At 57.2% G+C, this 4,677-nt stretch overlaps 1 protein-coding gene across 4 annotated transcripts in view; it reads right to left on the bottom strand.

Moving 5' to 3' along the window:
• Positions 1 to 185, bottom strand: part of DAGLA (diacylglycerol lipase alpha) — a 51,900-nt gene extending 51,715 nt beyond the window's left edge. For all 4 annotated transcript variants that reach the window (XR_002440096.1, XM_021401072.1, XM_021401070.1 and 1 more), the window contains exon 1: positions 38 to 185. The gene's annotated coding sequence lies outside the window, so the exon portion shown is untranslated. The remainder of the gene's footprint in view (positions 1 to 37) is intronic.

Below are 4,677 nucleotides of genomic sequence, written 5' to 3'. Positions count from 1 at the left end.
CCCCGCCATCCCGTTACCCTCCGCCGCCCGCCCTCACCTCCGCGCCGCTTCCACCGCCGCAGGCCCGGGGCCCCCGCCGCCGCCTCCATGCCGGGGGCCTCGCGGCCCCCCGATTCTCTAACGCCGCCTCCGCCCGTGCACGGGCCACCCCCGCCCGTGCCGGGCCGCCCACTGCGTCAGCTTCGTAAGGGCCGCTACGCAGCCAGCGGTCGTCATGGCGACGGCCGAAGGGAGCGGTGGCGCCCCCTGGCGGGGATGGAGCCTTCCCGCCGCGGGCTGAGGGAGCGGCCCCGCGGGCCCCTCCGCGCCCTGCGTGCCGCACGGGCGATAAGACTGCGGTCGTTTCAAGAGCTTTTATCCCTCCAGACGGGTGTTGCTAAGCCCCAGAGAACCCCCTCAGCCCCGCTGATCCTCACCTTCAGCTTCTGTAGCAGGAACCTGGAGACGTTCATGGTCAGGCTGGATAGGGCTCCGAGCGCCCTGACTGAGCTGTGGGTGACCCTGCTCACCTCAGGGGAGTTGGGCTAGGTGAGCTTTTAGCATCCTTTCCAACTCAAGAAACTCTACAAAAAACCAGAAAATTAACAAGGCCCTGATATACACAAACCCAAGGGCCACCAGCTACCAAAAATAGCTGCCTACATTAGAATCTGTTTTATTATTATTATTATTCCGTTTGATTTAGTTACCACCGCCCCCAAACACAGCACATGCAATTGCACTGCTGTGACGATTGGAAAGACCACCACAATGGAAAAGGTGTTGCAAAAAGGTGGAAGGACCAGCACAACAGCAAGGTACTACGAAAAAAAAGAGAAGTAGATCTCTTACCTGTATCAGAAGATTCCAGGTTCACAGGGAAAAGCTCCCACCAAGGAGGGATCTCCAGAAAGAAAACCTCCCTCTCTGGCAGTCAGCCCTTAAATGAGGCCTAAGAGGTGAATTGCCTTCACCTGTGCTCCCAGGGCTGGCTGGGTCTTTCCTCCAGGTGCTCCATCAGTGGTTCAGGTCGGGACTCAACCCTTCCCGTACAGCTGCTTTTCAATTGGGCTTATGCTCACCTCCTGGAGCCAGTCAGCTCGCTGCACTGCTGTAACAAACCCTTCTCCTGGGTAGCATCTCTGCCTGCTTCCCCAAACTCCTCCAGGAGAATTACAATAAAGTCATCAGTGGGAAAAAAAAAAAAAAAAACAGTATTAACAGGAATCCTACATAGGATCCTCTGAGAGTACAGCAGCCTCCTTGACAGCTTCAGCCTCCTGTTCAAGCCCTGGGGTAAAGCCCATAACCCTGACTTGTGCCTGGTGCACCTCCATGTCCCTACAGGTTAAAGCTGCCCCGCGTTCACTTCAGGGGTCTGAATAAACTCTCCTCACCAGGTGATCGTCCCAGCTGCTCCACCGGGGGATGGCACAGAGTGTCTGAGCCAAATGCAGAGAGGAGTCAACACAGAGCTCTGCTGGGCACGGCTAAATTCTAAGGGAAAGGCAAGAGAGTGGGCCGTCTCCAGCAGACGAGCCATAGCCTCACCCCAATGTACACAGAGTCATAGGATAGTTTGGGTTGGAAGGGACCTTAAAGATCATCCAGTTCCAACCTTCTGCCGTGGGCAGGGTTGTTACCCACGAGGTCAGGGCCCCATCTAGCCTGGCCTTGAGCACCTCCAAGGGTAGGGCATCCGCAATGTTCTACAATGATCCCCTCGGGGGGGATGTACCCCGGCACCTCACCTGCCGTGCCTCACACTGGGGAATGCTGATCAAGTGCCTTTCCATCGAGAATTACCTGCAAATCAGAAAAAACACCCAGCTGATGCCAACGCCAGAGGCAATCGCAATGTCAGAGTTTTGAAAATGGAAGCGGTAGGGTCTCCTGGCCTCCATTTCCATTGCATCACGTGCCTGTCTGTGCTTCCCCCAGCCTGCCGGCTCTCCTTCACCACCGTACCACCTCCATCATCTGCTGCCTAAGGGCTTCGAAACCAGCTCCTTTGGGCCGGTTCTGCCCAGCTCAGGAGCTCCTCACGCTGTGGGCATCGGGTCCTTCACTGTCCACCCCCAGAGCTCCCTGGAAAGCTGCTCAGCCTCCGTGCATACAGAAAGAGCTGCAGCCCCAGCCACCGCCTCTCAGGAGAGATGCTGAGGGACAGAAACAGCAGCTCCCACCCAGTGGGGCCTGGGGACAGACAGTTTGGAGATGCTGGAAGCACACACCCGGGCTCCTAGCATGTCACGCTGGGGGGGTTGCACGCTGCTCTGGAGCTGAAATGCCTCCCAAAATCGGGTAGGGCAGACCAGCATCTCTTTGCACACAATGAGGAGCATCTGTCGCGCACACGTGTGCGCTCGCTTATTGCGCTGGCCTTGACAAAAAGCCTTGAAGCAGTTTCTCCCCCAGGTTGCGCTCAGCAATTCAGCGCAACCCTTGCTGCTAATGATTCCAAGCACAAACTCATCCTCCAGCTGCTTTTCTAAATCTGTGCCAGATCTAACTATGGAAGCCAAGCCTCAAAGACTTGCTGTAAATCCTGCCAGCTCTTCCCCCTCCCAAGGACATTATCCAGCATTACCCAAGCTGTGACTCTTCAGCCCCAAAATTTCTCGCTGGTAAATAGCCATCTCCACTGAAGAGGAACATTAAATAATGTTTAAGTGGTGTTTTCCTCACTGCTGAGGCTGGCCTGCAATACTCGGGGCCTTCTCCAGGCCACCAGCTTTTGGTGGGCTCGCCACCTGAGGAGCTGCGGGTGAGGGAAGCAGTGCTGGGGGCTGGTAGTACCTTGGCCCTCCTCCTCCTCCTGGAGGAACCCTCGATCTCAGCATAGTTTTTCTGCCCTGCTTTTGTTCCTCCTCGCCGCTCACCTCTCAAATGCCCTTGGCTCCATCCTCCTCGTTAAAGCCTCGCTCAGAGAGGTAGCTCCAGCCCAGAAATGAATCAGAATTTTTCACGGGAGCTTTAGGGGCGTGGGATGGACTCGCTCCCCAGGCAGAGAGCTGGTCTCTTCCCAGGGCTCTGCAGGGGAGCACCAGCCAAGACATGAAAAGCGGGAAGGTAGCCCATGGGCTTACCAAGAAGAAGCTGCGGGCGGCTTGCAAGCCTCCTGCAACGGCAATCAGTGCAGCAGGAGAGAAAAGTCTGCAGTTCAGCTGTGTTGTGCCTATCGGTGCCGGAGAGAAGCGGTGGCAAGAGAGCACCTAGCCTGCTGTGTGCTCAACCAGCAGCCCCGCAGCCTCCCAGGCTCTCCAGGAGGGGCCACGGGCACCGCTGTGGGATGTAGGCACTGCACGGCGGGTGCAGGTGCTGCGTGGAGGATGCCGCTGCTCCTCTATCCCCTCATCTGGACATCAGTCAGATGCAATCCAAATCAGCAGATGGAGCCAGGGCACCGGGGTAATCTCATTAGGCCAAATGCACTCTCATCTCTGCTAGCTTGGGAACCTGTGCTGGTTCTGGAGGTGATCATTAGCAGGGCTTGGGTGGCTGCACTGAGCCAAGAGGTTTCACATCAGGGATTCCTCTTTGCCTCTCTCCTGGCTCCTTTCCCACTCTTCACACCAGGCCACCCCTCCATAATCAAGGACCTCTAAGACCTTTCCAGCACACTTGGCTTCAGCCCAGCTCCTCTCAGATGGAGGGGGAATCTCTGTTCTTGCCTGGAGAGCGCTTCCCAGCGCATGCCACTTCCTCCCAGCTGCACCGGTCGGTGTGCACAGCCCAGCATGCAGATGGAAGGGGGGTCTTGGGGCAACGCAAATGGTGCTACAGAGACCGATGTCCCAGAATAATTATCTCACAGAGAAGTTCCCAGTTTTCCCTTGCAGACAGCAGCTCCAGTTGTATGGGTAGTAGAGCATGGCTCCTTCCAGCACAGATTGCTCCACACTCCGGCAGCAGCAATTGTCGGCGCCGTGCTCAATGCCCCAGGTGGCCTTGGCTTTGAGGAGGGGCTTCCAGGAGCTGCCCTCCCTGCCCAGAACCCATTTCTGATGGCAGAAGAGCAGCAGCACCCCAGCTGCTCCTTCCTTGGGCTCCTCTGGGGCGCGGCACAGCCAGCTGGCTAGAAGAGCCGACGAGCAACAAGCAGCCTGGGTAAGCAGCAGGGCTGCTGGGTGGATGTGCAGCACCACTGGGGTGCCACATTCCTCTGCCCGGTCCCGCTGGGAGGAAAACGCAGCACGAGAAGGGGGAGCGTGAGGAGGTGTGGAGCAGCGTGGAGGAGCTGGGCGTGTGAGCACTGAGAGACGGGGAGCTGCGAGCAGGCTGAGCCCCAGCTGTGCCCACGCACATCCACTGCTGCAATTTCGTTCTGCAAGTCACCAGCTCAGTACGCACATCATTAGCCAAAGCAACAGCCATCAGATTAACACACATCACAGCTCCAGCTCTGCTTGTCCAAAGCCGCATCCCTGGAGATTAGGGTTTGATCTCCCTGGCCGGAATGTGAGCAAATGGAGCTGCATGAGCAGGGCATGTTCCCTGCATGGGACACTGCACTTCAGTGTGAGGACAGTGACAAATCGGGGATGAGCTGGAGAGCAAAGGGAACCGAGCGAGGGTCTGGTGGTCAGGATCTGCTTTGGGTACCCAGTGAAGGAGAAAAGGACAAATGGTTACTAAGGGAAATGGGACAGATGGCTGGCATGGGAACTCGCTGACTCCTGGAGACTTCAAACTCTT

This window comes from Numida meleagris, chromosome 6 (genome assembly GCF_002078875.1).
Source record: "Numida meleagris isolate 19003 breed g44 Domestic line chromosome 6, NumMel1.0, whole genome shotgun sequence".
In the NCBI taxonomy this organism is placed as follows: domain Eukaryota; kingdom Metazoa; phylum Chordata; class Aves; order Galliformes; family Numididae; genus Numida; species Numida meleagris.
Note: the sequence above shows the minus strand (reverse complement) of the source record. Positions and strands in the feature narration are given on the sequence as shown.